General features: G+C 46.0%; 1 protein-coding gene across 1 annotated transcript in view; it reads left to right on the top strand.

Moving 5' to 3' along the window:
* Positions 1–18752: 18752 nt before the first annotated feature.
* PIK3CD (phosphatidylinositol-4,5-bisphosphate 3-kinase catalytic subunit delta) overlaps positions 18753–20936 on the top strand; it is a 63042-nt gene continuing 60858 nt past the window's right edge. Inside the window, exon 1 of the mRNA XM_040326399.1 lies at positions 18753–18875. The gene's annotated coding sequence lies outside the window, so the exon portion shown is untranslated. The remainder of the gene's footprint in view (positions 18876–20936) is intronic.

Genomic DNA, 20936 nt, shown 5'->3' on the forward strand with positions numbered 1-20936 from the left:
ACTGATTGTAGCACACAAATGTGGAAACCAGAAGTCCCTCTGGCAGAACTCATTATTAAAAGGCATAAACAGCAACTATCATCACTGATCCAGGACTTATTACACCAGGGGTCTCCAAACTTTTTTAAACAAAGGACCAGCTTATTGCCCCCTCAGACTAGGGGGGCGGTACTGTGGCCAGCGGGAGTGGAAGTTTTCCTGGCATCAGTGGGAGTAAACATCGCCACATTTGGTATTAGGGGGAAGAATAGTGCGCCATCGTTGGTATCAGTGGAAGAAATGATGTCCCATTGTTGGTGTCAGTGGGAGAAATGGTGCCCCATTGTTGGTGTCAGTGGGAGAAATGGTGCCCCCATTGTTGATGTCAGTTGGCAGAGTAGTGTCTTGTATCAGTGTGAGGAATAGTGCCTCAAGGGCAAGATAAAGGCATGCAAAGGGCCACATCTGGCCCCCGGGCCGCAGTTTGGAGACCACTGTATTAGACCATTGGGAAAATATATTATTTAAAGCGGTGGTTCCCCCTTAAAAACAACTTTTTTTTATTCCACTGCCCCCCCACATTCCATCACGATTAAGGCACATATTTTTTTTTTCCTGCTGTACATACCTTACTACAGCATATTCACCCGTGCATCCGGGTTGCGAGTCCCGCGGGAGTGGGTGTTCCTCACATGCTGTTGATTGACGTTTTGCCCAAAAACGAGCTCTCCCCCCGTCGCGTAAGCCGCGTCACGATTGGCGAAAGGAGCCGAACGGCGATGCGCATGCGCAGTATAGCGCCGACTCGCCGTTCGGCTCCTTTCGCCAACCGTGACGCGGCTTACGCGACGGGGGGAGAGCTCGTTTTTGGGCAAAACGTCAATCAACAGCATGTGAGGAACGCCCACTCCCGCGGGACTCGCAACCCGGATGCACGGGTGAATATGCTGTAGTAAGGTATGTACAGCAGAAAAAAAAAATATGTGCCTTAATCGTGATGGAATGTGGGGGGGCAGTGGAATAAAAAAAAGTTGTTTTTAAGGGGGAACCACCGCTTTAAGCACCTGAGAATAGAAGGAGAAAACTGAATGAGCAGAAGGATGAGCTCATCAGTGTTTGTCTGCTCGTTAACTGTCCAGCCACAGGCTGGGGGCACGGAAGTGACTAAGCTGTATTTGATTAACTGCAGCAGAGAAAAGTCAGGTCAACCGATTGGCTATGCTATCTGGCAGGACTGTGTAAATGTCAGGAGTAACTGTGCCAAAATACAACCATCAAAGCTCCCATATATACATTTCCACTGTGAATTTAGTTGTTTGGATTTTTAAAAGTTAAACAAGAGTTAACTAAAATGTGTAATGCGTTTGATTTAAAATTCTATATATAGAGCAAAATATGTGTGTGGGAGTATCTCGGCACTTTAGTTTGTGGTTTTGGTGGCAGAAATGGCTTCCATATGAATTTTCAAGACAAATAACTTTCCCCGCACACGATACGCACCTACCAAAAATGTAAATAGCTGAATCCAGGGGCCAGCATCCTCTACCTCTCCAATAGATGCACCTGCCTTGTATTTTTATGGTACAGTAAAACCTTGGATTGCGAGCATAGTTTGTTCCAGAAACATGCTTGTAATCCAAAGCACTTGTACATCAAAGCGAATTTCCCCATATGAAATAATGGAAACTCAGATGATTCGTTCCGCAACCATTTATTCATAGGTTCTTCAGTTTATAGTCCATATAAAAACATAGCAATGAGGTTGTGTAACCATATTTCTACACTTAGAGGTGCCTCTCTTCTCTTCTATACTCTGTAGCTCCTGCTGGATTTTGCTTATAATCCCCTTGTAGAGGCTTCCATTTGTGGATGGACATTTTATGGTTACCGCAAGGATACCCCCCGAGAGAGCGCTTCTCCTAGGGGGATTATGTAATGCGGGGATGAGCGAGAGCCGCCGAGGGACCCCAGAAGTCGAGGATCGGGGCCTTACAATCACTTTAAGCCCCTGTTCACATCGAAGCAATTTGACCAGTGGTGATTCGTCCATAGAGGGCGCTGGAGCGCCGCCCCCTCTGGCTCTCACCGCCACTGAGTCTAATAACATAGATTCATGCATTGCACGAATCTATGTTATTATCTCCGCTGCTGCTGTTCTATTCAGATGGTTGGCGCTCATGTCCGGACATCTGAATAACGGCAGCTGGTTGGCCGTACGGAAGTGCCTATCAGAGCCAACGGCTCTGATAGGCTTTTCCGAGTACAGCCCTCGGGTCCCAGAAGCTTATACAAGGAACGCACTAGTGATGTGCTCCTTGTATAAGACTGACAGGCGTCTCAGCCAATCTGGTTGGCCCTATCTGGCTACCGGTAACCTGATTGGCTGAGACGCCTGTCAGTCATCGAGGGCGGTAGAAGACATTGAGGGACGTGGATGGCTGACTCCAGTAAAGGTAAGTGCCGGGCTGGGGGGAAAGGGGCACTTTACAGGGCACAGTCAGTGACATCAATGGGCACAGTGTTGACAATAGGCACAGTGGGGACAATGGGCACAGTGGGGACAATTAAAGGGCACAGTGGCGACAATTAAAGGGCACAGCGGTGACAATTAAAGGGCACAGTGGTGACAATTGATGGCACAGTGGCTGTGTTTGATGGCATGGCACAGTGGCTGTGTTTGATGGCATGGCACAGTGGTGACAATTGATGGCGCAGTGGCTGCGTTTGATGGCATGGCACAGTGGTGACAATTAATGGCACAGTGGCTGCGTTTGATGGCATGGCACAGTGGTGACAATTGATGGCACAGTGGCTGCATTTGATGGGCACAGTGAGGCTGCAATTTTTTTTTTCGTTTGCTCCCCCCCAAAAACTTTAAGCACCAGCCGCCACTGAATTTGACATGCGATTTGACGTGTCATATTGCATGCCAAATCGCAGCCTATTGCCGGCAACGGCACTGTCCCAATCGGTGCGACGCCGACTTTGCGGCACCGCACCGAGTTCCTGTACTACTTTTGGCGACTTCGGGGGAGATTTTAAGAGACATCTGTGCATGAACCTAAACAGATGTCTTTCAAATCGCCCCCGAACTCGCACTTAAATGCGGGTTTGAAATCGTGGGAGTTCAGCTGAACTTCGAGGATTTCAAACTCGCCTTCAGTGGGAACGAGGGTTTAGGCCGGGTTCACATATGAGTGAGTGAGTGAGAAACTTGTATAGCGCAACACATGAGAACTGAATCGCCTCTGGGCGCTTGGTATCCATTCCCTACTGTCCTTTTGCCTTCAGAATAGATGGGATTTGAGTTTTTTTCTGAAGGCCAGGTGATTCACCTCCATTCGGATGCTGGTTGGTAGAACGTTCCATAGTCTAGGTCAGGGGTCTCCAAACTTTACGAACAAAGGGCCACTTTATTGCCCTTCAGACTTAAGGAGGGCCGGATTGGGGCCAGCAAGGGAAGAAAAAGTCACGGGCCCAGCATCAGTGAAAACAGGGTTGGTGGTCAATAGGAAGAGGAGTATTCCCCCTATTAGTAGGAGTAGTATCCCATCATTGGTATCGGTGGATAATATAGTGCCCCATTGTTGGTGTCAATGGGAGGATTAGTGCCACATGTTAGTGGGAGGAATTGTGCCCCAAGGGCCGGATAAAGGTTCGCAAAGGGCCACATCTGGCCCTCGGGCCGCAGTTTGGAGACCTCTGGTCTAGGTCCTTGGACTGCACATATGTGTGCCCGCGGTTCCCAGCCTGAGGTCCGGTGTATTCCAGTTCCGGTGTGATTCAGGTCCGAATTTTTGCCAGAATTCACACCTGAACCAGGCCCAAATACGCACAGGACCCTTTTGTAATCCGTACCGTGGCTGCCCTGGACATTGAGAGCCGGTCACACTCGCATGCAAATTGGATGTGCGGTGAAAACTGCTCCAGATTCTGCATGCACCAGTTTCAGTAATTCTTCCCCGCTGTTAGATATGTTGCATTGCTTAAAAATATATATATATATACAAATGGAATTCTGAGTCTACGAAAGCATTAAAAAAAAAAACTGAAGACAAAACCCCCCTCCAGACAGAACGGACACTAGACATGTGCGGTTCGTTTTGTTCTGAATTAAAATTCGGACTAATTTTCGTTATTCGGTAATTTGGATGTACTCGAATTTCCAAATTAGAATAGTACAGATTTTAAACGAATATATCGAAAAATTAATTCGGACGAAATTTGAATTCAAAACGTTTTCAAATACTTTTTGATTTCGAATTGTTTTCAAATTCGGTTTAAAAAAGTTTTCCAATTTCCAAAGAGAATAAAATAGAATCGAAAATAAAGGAATAAAATAGAAAAAAAAATCTATTCTATTCCTTTATTTTCTATTCTATTTAATTATTTTTGGAAATTGGAAAACTATTCGAATTTGAAATTGATTTAGAAAACTTTTCGAATCGATTTGAAAACGAATAAACAAAACGAATTCCGAAAACGAATTAAACAAATTTAACTTAACAAATTTATGTAAATAACGAATCGAATTGAAACAAATTATTTTTTTGTTCTGCACATGTCTAATGGACGCTTCAAGAGCCTGTAGATGCTCTGCTCAGAAGAAATGAGTCCAATAGGCAATGAATAGTTTACAAAGATAAAATGTTAAGTAACAGAGGGAAGGAATTGAGATTATATAACGGTTCTGAAAATAATTGATACATGAGAAGGATATATATAAAAAGTTTGTTTTTTTATTTATACAAAAACAAGACAAAAGGGTTAAATTAACCACTTAACCCCCGGACCATATTGCTGGTCAAAGACCAGAGCACTTTTTACGATTCGGCACTGCGTCGCTTTAACTGACAATTGCGCGGCCGTGCGACATGGCTCCCAAACAAAATTGGCGTCCCTTTTTCCCCAAAAATAGAGCTTTCTTTTGGTGGTATTTGATCACCTCTGCAGTTTTTAGTTTTTGCGCTATAAACAAAAATAGAGCGACAATTTCGAAAAAAATGAATATTTTTTACTTTTTGCTAGAATAAATATCCCTCAAAAATATATAAAAAAAGATTTTCTTCCTCCGTTTAGGCCGATACGTATTCTTCTAAATATTTTTCGTAAAAAAAAAAAAAAAATTCGCAATAAACATTTATCGATTGGTTTGCACAAAATGTATAGTGCTTACAAAAAAGGGGGTAGTTTTATGGCATTTTTATTAATATTTTTTTTTACTAGTAATGACGGCGATCAGCAATTTTTTCGGGTACTGCGACATTATGGCGGACACTTCGGACACATTTTTTGAGACCATTGGCATTTTTATATAGCGATCAGTGCTATAAAAATGCATTGGATTACTATAAAAATGCCACTGGCGGGGAAGGGGTTAACACTAGGGGGCGGGGAAGGGGTTAAGCATGTTCCCTGGGTGTGTTCTAACTGTAGGGGGGGTGGCCTCACTAGGGCAAATGACTGATCTTCTGTTCATACATTGTATGAACAGACGGTCAGGCATTTCTCCCCTGACAGGACCGTGAGCTGTGTGTTTACACCCACAGCTCCCGGTCCTCGTACTGTAACGAGCAATCACGTGCCTCCAGCGGCGCGCACGCGCCCCTAGTGGCCACTTCGAGAGCCCAAGTATAGCTATGGGCTCTCGCGCAGGGGAGTCGACCTGCCGCCATATAACTGCGGCGGCTGGTCGGCAAGTAGTTAAAAATGGTTATTGGAGCATATATTGTAAATGGTGGGTCACTGGTATCCCAAAAGCAAGAGTGGTGGTCGCAGGAGGATGTTCTATCCCTACATGTTTCGCCTTCCTCAGGGGCTTCCTCAGGGGATTTGTCTGGGACCACCAGAATATAAAACCCAGCTCCTCACCAATCCCAGACCAGAGGACAAGCTGATGAGATGTCCCCCAGAGGGATGAAAAAAAACCCAGCTAGGGATCAGGTGGAAAGGGGCAGTGCCCAGCCGCATGGGGGTAAGTAAAGGCCCCCAGTGTGCAGTTGAAATTGTCTCCATCTTGCCATACCGCGAGACCAGTCAGAAAAACAAATGGAACAACCTATTACGAGCACGGCAGGTTATGTTGGTCTGTCTCAGGTATGTAGGCTGCAGCACTGTCTTTTTCCAGTGCAGAGAGTGAGTCAAATATTGACTTTGGAGATTCCCCTGAATGTGATCTTTCCATTAATCTAATACCAGAACAAATATACTTAGCAGGTGGGAAGCAGTCATCATTCTATGACTAAGATGCAGATAGACTTATGTACAAATAGGGTTTCTTTCATTATCGAGCGACTTCGCTTGGACTCTCCTGTATGCCCTAAGCCAGTGTTTCTCAACTCCAGTCCTCAAGGCGCCCCCAACAGGTCATGTTTTCAGGATTTCCCTCAGATGAAAACGGCTGTGGTAATTACTAAGGCAGTGAAAGTGATCGAATCACCTGTGAAAAATAGAGGAAAGCCTGAAAACATGAACTGTTGGGGCACCTTGGAGTTGAGAAACACGGCCCTAACCCCTCATTCACATGGACTGCAGCTTTGAAATTTCGCGACTTAACCTGAAATCGCACGATTTCAAAGCCGCATCTCAGTGCGACTTTGAAGACATCTGTGCAGCTTCATTCACAGATGTCTATGCAAGTCGCATGAACTCAAGGCCGGCCTTTGGGGGGGGTGCGGGCTGTGCAGCTGCACAGGGCGCCATTGGGCAACAGGGGCGCCGTGCGGCCATCACAGCTTGCAGAATGTGAGTCACAGTCAGTTACTCACATGATCATCACAGGAGTCCGACTCCTATGAGTCACAGCAGCAGGCGCTGCCAGGTCTCCCAGCGCGTCGCCAGGTCCCCCTGCCCTGGGACGGGGTGAAGAGCAACGCATCGGTTGCGGCACCTGAAAAAAAATGGCTGCTGCCGGCCCCCGACAGGCACACTGCGCATGCGCCGCCACTGCTCGGGAAAGACAGAAAACGCTTGGCTATTCTCGGGCAGACGGCGCATGCGCAGTGGCGTCTAAGTGACGGGCGGCGCCATTTTTAAATGCAAAGCCGCACCGTCCACCGAAAGGTAAGTCAGTTTAGGTGACCAGGGGTGAAGATGGGGGGCGCTACAGGATTAGCTCGCACAGGGCGCCTGAACACCTAAGGCCGGCCCTGTATGAACTACTTTTTCAAATCCATGCAGCACTGCAAAGTCAGCATCGCATCGATTTGAACAGTGCCGTTTCCGACAATAGGGTGCGTCCTGTCAAATCGCATAAGAAATCGCTCCAATGTGAACGGGGGCTTAATACGAATTTTCCCCAGTGTTGCGTTCCTGCAGCCCTTCATGTATGACTATAGAGTCATTCAGATCATCCATGAACGAATACGTTGTTTTATCCACACAGAAAAGATACTTTAACCGTTTGCCGACTGCCTCACAACAAGTTTATATACGTCAGCAGAATGGCGCGGCTGCGCAAAGCAAAGAACCTATACGTTGCTTTAAAATGTCCGCCGTGCAGGCGCGTACGTGCCTGCCGCGGGCTTGCATGACCCTGCCCGCGGAACCCACGGACTAGATGTTCGCCGGTGTCCCGCGATTGTGTCACGGAGCTGTCTGTGTAAACAAGGCATCTCCCCGTTCTGCCTAGTGACAGGATACTGATCCACTTGCTCACTGTAATCGGGAGCAGTGATCACGGTCGTGTCACTTGTAGCCTAGCCCCCCCACAGTTAGAATCACACCCTAGGACACACTTAACCCCTTCATCGCCCTCCTACTGGTTAACCCCTTCCCTGCCTGTGTCATTTACATAGTTATCAGTGCGTTTTTATAGCACTGATCGCTGTATAAATGTGAATGGTCCCAAAATAGTGTCAAAAGTGTCCACCATAATGTCGCAGTCATGATAAAAATCGCTGATCGCCGCCATTACTACAAAAAAAAAAAATGAATAATAAAAATGCCATAAAACTGTGCCCTATTTTGTAGAAGCTATAAAACTTTTGCGCAAACCAATCAATATAAGCGTATTGCGATTTTTTTTAACCAAAAATATGTAGAAGAATATGTATCGGTCTAAACTGAGGAAAATATTTGTTTTTTTTATATATTTTTTGGTGATATTTATTATAGCAAAAAATATTGTTATTTTTTTTCGAAATTGTCGCTCTTTTTTTTGTTTATAGCGCAAAAAATTCAAACCGCAGAGGTGATCAAATACCACCAAAAGAAAGCTATATTTGTGGGGGAAAAAGGACGCCAATTTTGTTTGGGTACCACGTCGCACGACCGCGCAATTGTCAGTCGGTCTGGAGACTGGGTAGGCAACTCCAGGACATTAATTTGCTTCTTCTTGAGCCTCTCCTTTGTTGCCTTGTCCGTGTGTTTTTGGTCATTGTCATGCTGGAATAACCCATCCACCAACCATTTTCAATGCCCTGGCTGAGGGAAGGAGGTTGTCACCCAAGATTTGATGGTACATGACCCCCGTCCATCGTCCCTTTGATGCAGTGAAGTTGTCCTGTCCCCTTAGCAGAAAACCCCCCCAAAGTATAATGTTTCCTCCTCTATGTATGATGGGGGGATGGTGCTCTTGGGGTCATAGGCAGCATTCCTCCTCCTCCAAACACGGCGAGTTGAGTTGATGTCAAAGAGCTTGATATTGCTCTCATCTGACTACAACACTTTCACTCAGTTCTCCTCTGAATCATTCAGATGTTCATTAGTAATCTTCAGACGGACTGTACATGTGATTTCCTGAGCAGGAGGACCTTGCGGGCGCTGCAGTATTTTAGTCCTTCATGTCGTAGTGTTACCAATTGTTTTCTTGGTGACTTTGGTCCCAGCTCCCTTGAGATAATTGACAAGATTCTCCCGTGTAGTTCTGGGCGGATTCCTCACCGTTCTCATGATCATTGACACTCCACGAGGTGAGATCCTCCATGGAGCCCCAGACTGAGGAGAGTGACAGTTATTTTGTGTCTCTTCCATTTGTGAATAATCCCACCAACTGTTGTCACCCTCTCACCAAGCTGCTTGGCGAATGGCGATGGTCTTGTAGCCCATTCCAGCCTTGTGTAGATCTACAATATTCTCCCCGACGTCCTTGGACAGATCTTTGGTCTTGGCCATGGTGGAGAGATTGGAATCTGATTGATTGATTGCTTCTGTGGATAGGTGTCTTCTATACAGGAAACAAGCTGAGATTAACCACTTAAAGTGGAAGCAAACCCTCCTATTGTTTTCAGCCAAGGAAGCTGCCATCTTGGCCTCTGTTTAATCTGCAACTGCCACGATGCTGCACATGTGATCAGTTATGAAACCAGCAATTGGATGGTTTGACAGTTTGGTTGAGAGCACAAGCAAATGTGACATCTAGCATTTCCGGCATGCCGGAAATGTTAACTGTTTTTTTAAACTATCACATAGATGGGTTTACTTCCGCTTTAAGGACCGCCTCCTGCACATATACGTCGGCAGAATGGCACGGCTGGGCACAGGCATGTACAGGTACCTCGCCTTCAAGAGCCCAAAATTATACAAGTTTTGTATAAAAAAAAGGGGGGGTGGTTTCCATCCGGGGCCCTGGGGACCTCTGGGCCCTTTAATAAAAAAATTATATATATATATATAAAAAGAAAAAAAAAAGAAAAAAATATATATAAAAAAAAAAAGTATAATTTTTTTTATAAAAAAAAGGGCAGGGGGTTTCCATTCAGGGCCCTGGGGACCTCTGTGTCCTTTAATAAAAAATAAAAATGAAATACGAAATTCCTGTAATTACATTCGGCCAGGCTCGGCGTCGCTCGCGCTCACGCTCTGTGACGTTTATGCGTGAGCACGAGCGAAGCCGAGCCTGGCCGAATGTACCCGAGTGTACTGCATTCGGTATATGTCGGCGCAGGATTTCAAACTGAGCGCGGGAAGCGACTATCGGCGTATATATCGTGCACCCACAATTTTCCCCTTATTTTAAGGGGAAAATAGTGCGCGATATACGCCGATAAATACGGTATATAAAAAAAAGTAAAAAAAAAGGGGGGTTGCCATCCGGACCCCTTAAAAAACAAAAAAGGAGGTTGCCATCCGGGCTCCTGGGGACCTCTGGGCCCCTTACAGTTGTATTGCCTGTACCCCCCTGATGGCGGCCCTGCATGGATGTGGTGTGATGGCCATAGTGCATACTGAACAAGTAATGACAGCTGTGGCGTGCAGATTGACGCCATATTGTGGATTTCTGTTATCGCTGACGGAAGCGGCGGAGCACCTGCCATAAATTAGGAGATAAACCCAGACATCAGGATCTTCTGTACACAGAGTGTGTCACAGGACAATGACAGGTAGACAGCTATGGGACGGGAAGGGCAGGTGTGCAATTCCAACACATTGGACTCCGGGAAGAGTCTCGTGCGAGGTTAATGGTTTTTCTACTGTAATCGTTATCGCCTGCTGTGCTTCCAAAGTCAACTGTGTCTTCTGTGACTTATTAACCGTGTCTTCTGTCTGGGCCTGCACTACAGAGTAAACATTGCAGGAATATCTATGTGCAACCAAGTCCGAAACAGGCCACAGACAGGGGTTGCAGGACAGAAATTTGCACGATTCGCCCATCGGCACAGACGGCGCTAACAGGGGAATCCCTCCTGCCGAGACAATTAGGTAGATTCAGTAAGAGTTAGGCCGACTTATCAGTAGATAAGCCAACCTAACTCAGAATCTACGCCGACTTATGTTTAAGTGTATGCTCAAACAGAGATACGCTTAAACATATCTAAGATACGGCGGCTTGCGCCGTCCTATCTTAGGTTGCAATATTTCGGATGGCCGCTAGGTGGGGCTTCCATTGCAGTCGGCGTAGAATATGTAAATGAGTAGATACGCCGATTCACGAACGTATGCCCGGCCGACACAGTATTTTTACGCCATTTACGTTAGAGATAGGCCGCCTAAAGTTAGAGCTTAGCCCTACATGGAATAGTAATGTTAAGTATGGCCGGCGTTCCCGCGTCGAAACTCGAAATTTTTACGTCGTTTGCGTAAGTCGTCCGTGAATCGGGATTTACGTCGTTTACGTCCACGTCAAAATCAATAGGCCCGTGCGGCGTACTTGCACACTGGGAAATGTAGGCGTCCGGCGCATGCGCAGTAAAAAAAACCATCAAAAAACGTAAGGTCAAGCCTTATTAACATAAAACACGCCCCCCTTACACACATTTGAATTTGGCGCCCTTACGCCCGCCCGCTTTAGGCTACGCCGCCGTAACATAGCAGGCAAGTACATTGTGAATCATGTACTTGCCTCGCTAACTTACGGCGGCGTAGCTTAAATGCCCTAAGCTACGCCGTCGCAAAGTTGCGGCAACGTACCTGAATCTAGGCAATTGTCTTCTCCCGACGGGGGGGAGCCGCTATAACAGCAATGCTTGCCATGAATGAATGACTTGTATAGCGCTACACAAATGCCAACTAAATCGCCTCTAGACCCTTTTTTCAGCCAGTGTCTTCCTGGCTGGTGCGGTCGTTTTACCACGTAGGATCTCGACGCGCTTGGGACACACAGTCGTACACACATATATACTGGGACAATTTGGACAAGATCCAATTTACCTACCAGCATGTCTTTGGAGACAATCAAAAGTGAATCTGGCAGGCTGGTTGCACCCAAGTTGATCGATCGATTAACTTGGGTACAACCAGCCTGCCCAATCATGGTTCAAATCTCGGCTGGTTCCTGCTGAAACAGCTAAGATTCGAACTTTGTATAGCCGGCCTTATGAAAAGCTCTAAAAAGACTGGGAGGGTTGGTTATTATGAGGGATTGTACATTTTTATTATTATTATACAGGACTTATACAGCGTCAACAGTTTACGCAGTGCTTTACAACACGAGGGCAGACAGTACAGTTATGCCGCGTACACAGGATCGGACATTCCGGCAACAAAAACGTGGATACATTTCCGACGGATGTTGGCTCAAACTTGTCTTGCATACACACGGTCACACAGGGGCGGACTGACCATTGAGTCACTCGGGCACTCCCCGAGGGCCCCATGTCACTAGGGGGCCCCATCAGGGTTGCCAGGCTCAGTAAAACCAGGGACAGTATGTAAAAATCTATGGGCCAGATTCACAGAAAAAGTACGACGGAGTATCTGCCTTCGGATCTTAGGATGCAATACTTCGGCCGCTGCTGGGTGGAGATCGCGTCGTTTTCCGCGTCGGGTATGCTAATTAGCTGTTTACGGCGATCCACGAAGGTACGCGCGTTTTTTGCATTCTTCTACGTCGTCGCTAGTCGGCTTTTCACGTCGCAAAGTTACAGCTGCTATTTAGGTGGTGTAACAATAGACAGCCCATGTTAAAGTATGGCCGTCGTTCCCGCGTCGAATTTCAATTTTTTTTTTTTTTTGCGTAAGACGTCCGGGAATAGGAAAGTACGTTACGCACGTCGCCATTCAAAACATTACGTCGGGGCGACGTCATTTCGCGCAAAGCACGGCGGGAAATTTCAAAACGGAGCATGCGCAGTACGTTCGGCGCGGGAACGCGCCTAATTTAAATGGTCCCCGCCATTGACAGCTTTACGCTACGCCGCCGCAAGTTTACACGCAAGTGCTTTGTGAATCAAGCACTTACGATGAGAACTTGCGGCGGAGTAACTTAAAGGACATACGTTACGCCGCCGCAAAGATATGTGAATCTGGCCCTATGTTTTTTTTACATTTGTCCCTGATATGTCCGAAACCGACATGCTTCTGATGTGAAAATCCCGAGATTTTAGCTGCCCCGCCTCTGCACTGCCTCCTGACGTGGTGGCCATCTGTAAGCCCAGGGGCCCCATAGTCTTCTATTGCCCAGGGGCCCCATGAGTTGTCAGTCCGCCCCTGCGGTCACACAAATGTTGTCGGAAATTCCGAACGCCAAGAACGCGGTGACGTACAACACGTACAACGGCACTATTAAAGGGAAGTTCAGTGCCAGTGGTGAGTCTACAGCAAGAGCTTTGCAAGTCTACAGCAGGAACATTCAGCCACAGTGCCCCCTGTGGTGGGATGACTATTGCCCAACATAACTGAACCAGAACTTGCAGGATGTTTGCAAAAAAGTTGATCTGGAGTCACGCAATGCAGACTTTCTGCAATTGTGCAACACACTTTTGAAGCCTGGCAAGTCTGGCAACAGCTTAGCAAGTCATTTTCAAACTTGCAGCTCAATTGTCTTCTATCTGGAATGGTGTTGCAGCCGTGCGGCACTCTGCAGCGTTACCGCAGACGATGTATGTGCTCAGAGGAAACATCAGCTGCGGACGGTGCCGACATCTCTGGACTCCAGGACAGGTAAGTGTCCTATTATTAAAAGCCAGCAGCTGCAGTATGTGTAGTTGCTGGCTGTTCATTTTTGTAGCGGTGGGCGGACCTCCGCTTTAACTTTTCACTGGCAAGTTGCACACTTGCATAGCACTTCAAGCACAAGTTCTAGTTGGAAATTTTCCAATTTGTAGCAAATTTGCGTGGCAAGACTCTAGCAAGAGCAAAGTTGCGGTGTTGAGTCTCTACAGCAAGAGCTTTGCAGGTCTACAGCATGAACATTCAGCCACAGTGCCCCCTGTGGTGGGATGACTATTGCACAACATAACTGAACCAGAACATGCAGCAGGCTTGCAGAATATTTGCAAAGAAAGTTGATCTAGAGTCATGCAATGCGGACTTGCTGCAACCAGGGCTGTTTGAAGGAATTTGGGGACCCCAAGCAAGAAGCGGGGGAGGGGGTGTTGCTGAGTTTCAAGTTGAGAAGCGGGGGGTAAGTTGTAAGTGTAAAAAATGATTCTGTTATTCTGCTATAAACCAGATAAGCAGGGGGGGGGGGGGGTGCTAGTCATTCTTCCGACTGCCTCCCCCCCGTGTTCTTTTTAACCCCCCTCCCCTCCCTACCGCATACCGCTGCATACAGCTACTGCCCCCCTCCATACCACATACAGCTGCTGCTGCCGAACGTCAGCTAGTACTTCTTCTGACTGCCTCCCCGGCTCCCCCCCATGTTCTTTTTACCCCCCTTTACCGCATACCGCGCTGCAGAAGATTCAGTTTGCTGTTCACGGCCGGACTGAAAGGAAGTGAGCACTGAGTGTGTGCACTTCCTGTCAGTCCGGCCGGGAACAGGAAACTGAATCTCCTGTACCACGCGGTTACGGTACCCGGCCGGACTGCAGGAGGAATTAGGAAAGGAGCTCGGCCACGCTACAGGCTGCAGCATTTATAGGAAGCGGCAGCGGCGCTCTGCTGGGGCCCCAGGCCAGCTCGGGGGCCCCAAGCAGTTGCTTGTTTTGCCTGTCCTGTTCTGACGGGCCTGGCTGCAACTGTGCAACAAACTTGTGAAGCCTGGCAAGTCTGGCAATAGCTTAGCAAGTCACTAATTTGCAGCACAATTGCTTGCTATCTGGGTAGCATTTACTTCCTGGAATCCATCTGCCCTTAGCTCAGGCATGCAGGCAGGAGGACGTGGTTAGGTGAGAAAGCCTCCCTCCTATGTACCACATAATCAATAGTAGATCTAAAGGAGGCTGTAATATCTTCAACTTGTGAAGCCCGGCAAGTCTAGCAATAGCTTAGCAAGTCACTTTCAAATTTGCAGCACAATTGCTTGCTATCTGGGTGGCATTTACTTCCTGGAATCCATCTGCCCTGAGCTCAGGCATGCGGGCAGGAGGACGTGCTTAGGTGAGAAAGCCTCCCTCCTATGTACCACATAATCAATAGTAGATCCAAAGGAGGCTGTAATATCAGATTTTAAAGTTTATGGTCAGCTTTAGTGTATATACATTTATTGCATACAACCTGCTTGGCTGGGCCACACAGTGAACACCTGAGTGAGAAGGATCTGGAATCAGCCGCATTCCCAATCCATAGCAGCCATTCGGTGAACATGTCAAATGGAGACGGGCCGGGTCAGAGAACGTCAGGTTCCACTGCAGCGGCTCTTTCACACGGGAGGCCCGTTCAGGTCTGCCTGCCAGTTTTTTAGGCGGACCTGAACGGGCGCTCCGTGCTCCTCTATGGAGCCGCGGATGTCAGCGGTGACATGCCCGCTGACATCCGACCCGCTCCGATCAGCCAAAGTGTGACGGAGGAAAAACCTACTTTTCCAATCCGTCTGGCGGATCGGATCGGGTGAGGACAGACGGTCCGTGTTCATCCGATCCCCCCATAGGGGAGAGCGGAGAAAAGACAGGGCGGTCCTTGCACAGTGTGCGGGGACCGCCCTGTCATCCACTGGGTCAGCGGGGATCAGCGGAGCGATCCCCGCTGAGCAAGCGGAGGTTCACGGGGCGCATCATTACTGATCCGCCCCGTGTGAAAGGGGCCTAATGGTAATGGCAACAAGGAGAACAATAAGAGCACTAAAAATATTAATAACAATGGCAGCAATCATGACAATAGTAAAAATGATAATAATAATAAAATTATCAATTAAGAATAATGACATATCAGTAACAAAAAATAAAATTATAGGGCCAGATTCACAGAAAAAGTACGCCGATGTATCTGCTGATACTCCGGCGTACTTTCAAATTACCCGCGTCGTATCTTTAGTTTGAATTCTCAAACCAAGATACGACGGCTTCTGGCTTCGATCCGAGAGGCGTATGGCTTCGTACGCCTTCTGATCCTAGGTGTAATACTTCGGCGCCCGCTGGGTGTAGTTTGCGTCGTTTTCCGCGCCGGGTATGCTAATTAGCTGTTTACGGCGATCCACGAAGGTACGCGCGCTCGTCGCATTCTCTTATGTCGTCGCTAGTCGGCTTTTCCCAGCGTAAAGTTACAGCTGCTATTTCGTGGCTTATATTTAGACTTGTTAAAGTATGGCCGTCGTTCCCGCGTCGAATTTAAATTTTTTTTTTTTTGCGTAAGTCGTCCGTGAATAGGAAAGGACGCAACGCACGTCGCCGTTCAAAAGATTACGTCGGTGCGACGTCATTTCGCGCAAAGCACGGCGGGAAATTTCAAAACGGAGCATGCGCAGTACGTTCGGCGCGGGAACGCGCCTAATTTAAATGATACACGCCCCATTTGAATTAGGCGGGCTTGCGCCGGACGGATTTACGCTACGCGGCCGCAAGTTTACAGGCAAGTGCTTTGTGAAACAAGCACTTGCCCGTAAAACTTGTGGCGGTGTAACGTAAATGCGATACGTTACGCCGCTGCAATTCTATATGAATCTGGCCCATAATGTAAATATATATATATATATATATATATATATATATATAATAACAATAATTACTATTAGTAGTAACAATAATAGTGATGAGTAACAATAATCATAATACAAAATAATAGGAATTTTACCCCCAACTGGTATATATCACCTTGTGGAAGTTGGTCTTTATCTGTGGGGCTTCATATATTCATAGCTGTGTTTGTGTTGTTGGGATCGCACTGCACACCGAGATCCCAGCATAGGGATCGGGTCCTTTGCTAACAATTGGAAGGCAGGATTGCCAGTTCCCGATCACCGTGATAGCCCCTGATTGGCTTACACAGTGATGAGTCACTCTACAGCCTGCCCCTGTTTTCCCATCATCAATAGAGAACAAAAAGAAACATTATACACATACAGGACACATTATATAATACATTGTATCTTTTTCTCTGCTAGAGGCCAAAAAATGTAACCAAAGAAGCGTGTGGGGGGGAAAAAATAAAGAAAGAAAAAAATAGCTTGATCTAGGTCAGGGGATGGTGTCAAGGTTAGGGTGAAAGGTCATGGTCAGGGTCACTGTACTTTCGGTAGGATTTTTAAAAAAATGATACTTTTTTTATTTAGTATCAGTCATTTATGATTTAAAAATAATCAGGTGTACTCTTGTTTCACAATCACAAATAACATACACATATGTGATATCACTGCCATCATCAGTGCGACGCCGCATGGAAAAATCGCCTTGTGTAGCGCTATACAAGTTATTCACTCACTCATCATCATCAGGGGCAGGAGAATTTATTTCTGTTTTTTTTTTTTTTTTGCTACGCTATGGTAATAGCAAGAAATATACAGCTAAATTTGATTTTTTTTTTACTATTTTGCGCCAATATTCCTTTCATAATAAAGAGAAATCAGGAGATATCTGTTACCAGTTACCACCAAATGAAAGCTCAATTAGTCCTGAAAAAAAAAAAAAAAAAAAAACGCGGTATGAATTACCTGGAAACACTGAGTAATTGTGATGAAATTTACAGCTTTACTAACATATGTCAAAGTTGGGGTTACAAAAAATAAAAATAATTATTAATGTAAAAATCAACACAATAATATTATTATTATTACAAAAACAATTATATATATATAAAATTATTATTATGTTGATTTTTATATTAATAATAATAATTATTATTATTTCAATTGTTTCTGTATGTACCATGATTATTTGTTACTATTATATTTTATTATACTTTTATTACTATCTGTATTCAACTTTTATTATTATTGCGATATATATATATAGATATATAGATATATACACACACACATAGTATATATAACAATAATAATAAAAGTAACAAATAATCATGGTACATACAGAAACAATTGAAAATGATAATAATTATTAATATAAAAATCAACATAATAATAATATTATTATTACAAAGACAATTTTATATATATATATATATATATATATATATATATATATATATATATATATAATATAATGTAAATAATTTATATATATATATATATATATATAATGTAAATAATTGATATATATAATAATTGAGATATATATATATATATATATATATATATATATATATATCAATTATTATATATATCAATTATTTACATATATATATTAAATTGTCTTTGTAATAATAATATTATTATTATGTTGATTTTTATATTAATAATTATTCTTATTTTCAATTGTTTCTGTATGTACCATGATTATTTGTTACTATTATATTCTGTTATACTTTTATTACTGTCTTTATTATACTTTTATTATTATTGTTATATATATACATATATATCCTATGTGTGTATATATATATATATATATATATATATATATATATATATATATATAATCTCAATAATAATAATAAAAGTAGAATAAAAATAGTAACACAAATATAATAGAATAGTAACAAATAATCATGTTAAATGCAGAAACAATTGACCAATCTTAGCAGTAATAATAATATATTAATAATATTGGTAACTGTATATGAACGACACTAGTATATAGTAACAATATGAATGTCAGTAATCATAATGATGATAGCAATAATTATTATAATAAGGATTTAAGGTCATGACAGTAACAGCAAAACGAATTAATATAAAATGTAATAATATATTACCATTGGCAATAACAATTATAGTAACAATAATAACACATAATAAAAAGTAGTAACGGTGGTAGTAATCATGAGCAATATAATGATAATATAAATATAATATAATTATAATATAAAAATAATATTAACATAACATAATAGTAATAATATGTAGTAGCGGTAATGGAGATTGTAGCTGTAAAACAAACAAGGATACTTAAACATCTAATAGTTATGGCAGCAGTACTAATGATATCGGTGTCGGTATTGATGTGCTCGGTGTCGGTGATCAGTGTGTCCCCGGTATGTCGCTCCCCGGCCAGCACTGAGGAAGTACGGCCGGCACTAGGACCCGGGAAGGTAAGAAATGACGGAAGGGCACGCCCAGGTTTGCCGGTAAGCGGGCTGCGATTGGCGGAGAGAACCAGGCTCCGCCCCCGGCGCTGCTGTGTCCGCTGTGCTGGGAAATGCGGCCAGTGTGAGGCGGCCTGTACCGGGGAAACACCGAGCGGGTCCGGGGACCGAAGGCGGGTACATGCCGGGGGGAACCGGGGACCGAGACACGGAGGAGGCAGGTGAGAGAACTAAACCCCCTCCCCCCACCGGTCTACTCGTCACCCACCAATCACATCGCTGCCTTGTGCTCACCACTCACTGACACACCAATGTCTGCTCCCAGCACTGACCTAACCCTGTGTGTTCCCCCCAATCACTGATATCACCCCTGTGTGTTCCCCCCCCCCCCCTCTCCTCCACTCACTGATATCACCCCTGTGTGTTCCCCCCTCCACTCACTGATATCACCCTGTGTGTTCCCCCCTCCACTCCACTCACTGATATCACCCCTGTGTGTTCCCCCCTCCACTCACTGATATCACCCCTGTGTGTTCCCTCCTCCACTCACTGATATCACCCCTGTGTGTTCCCCCCTCCACTCACTGATATCACCCCTGTGTGTTCCCCCCTCCACTCACTGATATCACCCCTGTGTGTTCCCCCCTCCACTCACTGATATCACCCCTGTGTGTTCCCCCCTCCACTCACTGATATCACCCCTGTGTGTTCCCCCCTCCACTCACTGATATCACCCCTGTGTGTTCCCCCCTCCACTCACTGATATCACCCCTGTGTGTTCCCCCCACTCACTGATATCACCCCTGTGTGTTCCCCCCCCCCTCTCCTCCACTCACTGATATCACCCCTGTGTGTTCCCCCCTCCACTCACTGATATCACCCTGTGTGTTCCCCCCCTCCACTCACTGATATCACCCTGTGTGTTCCCCCCCTCCACTCACTGATATCACCCTGTGTGTTCCCCCCCTCCACTCACTGATATCACCCCTGTGTGTTCCCCCCTCCACTCACTGATATCACCCCTGTGTGTTCCCCCCTCCACTCACTGATATCACCCCTGTGTGTTCCCCCCACTCACTGATATCACCCCTGTGTGTTCCCCCCCCCCCTCTCCTCCACTCACTGATATCACCCCTGTGTATTCCCCCCACTCACTGATATCACCCCAGTGTATTCCCCCCACTCACTGATATCACCCCTGTGTGTTCCCCCCCCCCTCTCCTCCACTCACTGATATCACCCCTGTGTATTCCCCCCACTCACTGATATCACCCCTGTGTATTCCCCCCACTCACTGATATCACCCCTGTGTATTCCCCCCACTCACTGATATCACCCCTGTGTGTTCCCCCCCCCTCTCCTCCACTCACTGATATCACCCCTGTGTATTCCCCCCACTCACTGATATCACCCCTGTGTATTCCCCCCACTCACTGATATCACCCCTGTGTATTCCCCCCACTCACTGATATCACCCCTGTGTGTTCCCCCCCCCACTCACTGATATCACCCCTGTGTGTTCCCCCCCCCACTCACTGATATCACCCCTGTGTGTTCCCCCCACTCACTGATATCACCCCAGTGTGTTCCCTCCTCCTCCACTCACTGATATCACCCCTGTGTGTTCCCTCCTCCTCCACTCACTGATATCACCCCTGTGTGTTCCCTCCTCCTCCACTCACTGATATCACCCCTGTGTGTTCCCTCCTCCTCCACTCACTGATATCACCCCTGTGTGTTCCCTCCTCCTCCACTCACTGATATCACCCCTGTGTGTTCCCTCCTCCTCCACTCACTGATATCACCCCTGTGTGTTCCCTCCTCCTCCACTCACTGATATCACCCCTGTGTGTTCCCTCCTCCTCCACTCACTGATATCACCCCTGTGTGTTCCCTCCTCCTCCCCTCACTGATATCACCCCTGTGTGTTCCCTCCTCCTCCCCTCACTGATATCACCCCTGTGTGTTCCCTCCTCCTCCACTCACTGATATCACCCCTGTGTGTTCCCTCCTCCTCCACTCACTGATATCACCCCTGTGTGTTCCCTCCTCCTCCACTCACTGATATCACCCCTGTGTGTTCCCTCCTCCTCCACTCACTGATATCACCCCTGTGTGTTCCCTCCTCCTCCACTCACTGATATCACCCCTGTGTGTTCCCTCCTCCTCCACTCACTGATATCACCCCTGTGTGTTCCCTCCTCCTCCACTCACTGATATCACCCCTGTGTGTTCCCTCCTCCTCCCCTCACTGATATCACCCCTGTGTGTTCCCCCCTCCC

Source organism: Rana temporaria, chromosome 10 (genome assembly GCF_905171775.1).
Source record: "Rana temporaria chromosome 10, aRanTem1.1, whole genome shotgun sequence".
In the NCBI taxonomy this organism is placed as follows: Eukaryota; Metazoa; Chordata; class Amphibia; order Anura; family Ranidae; genus Rana; species Rana temporaria.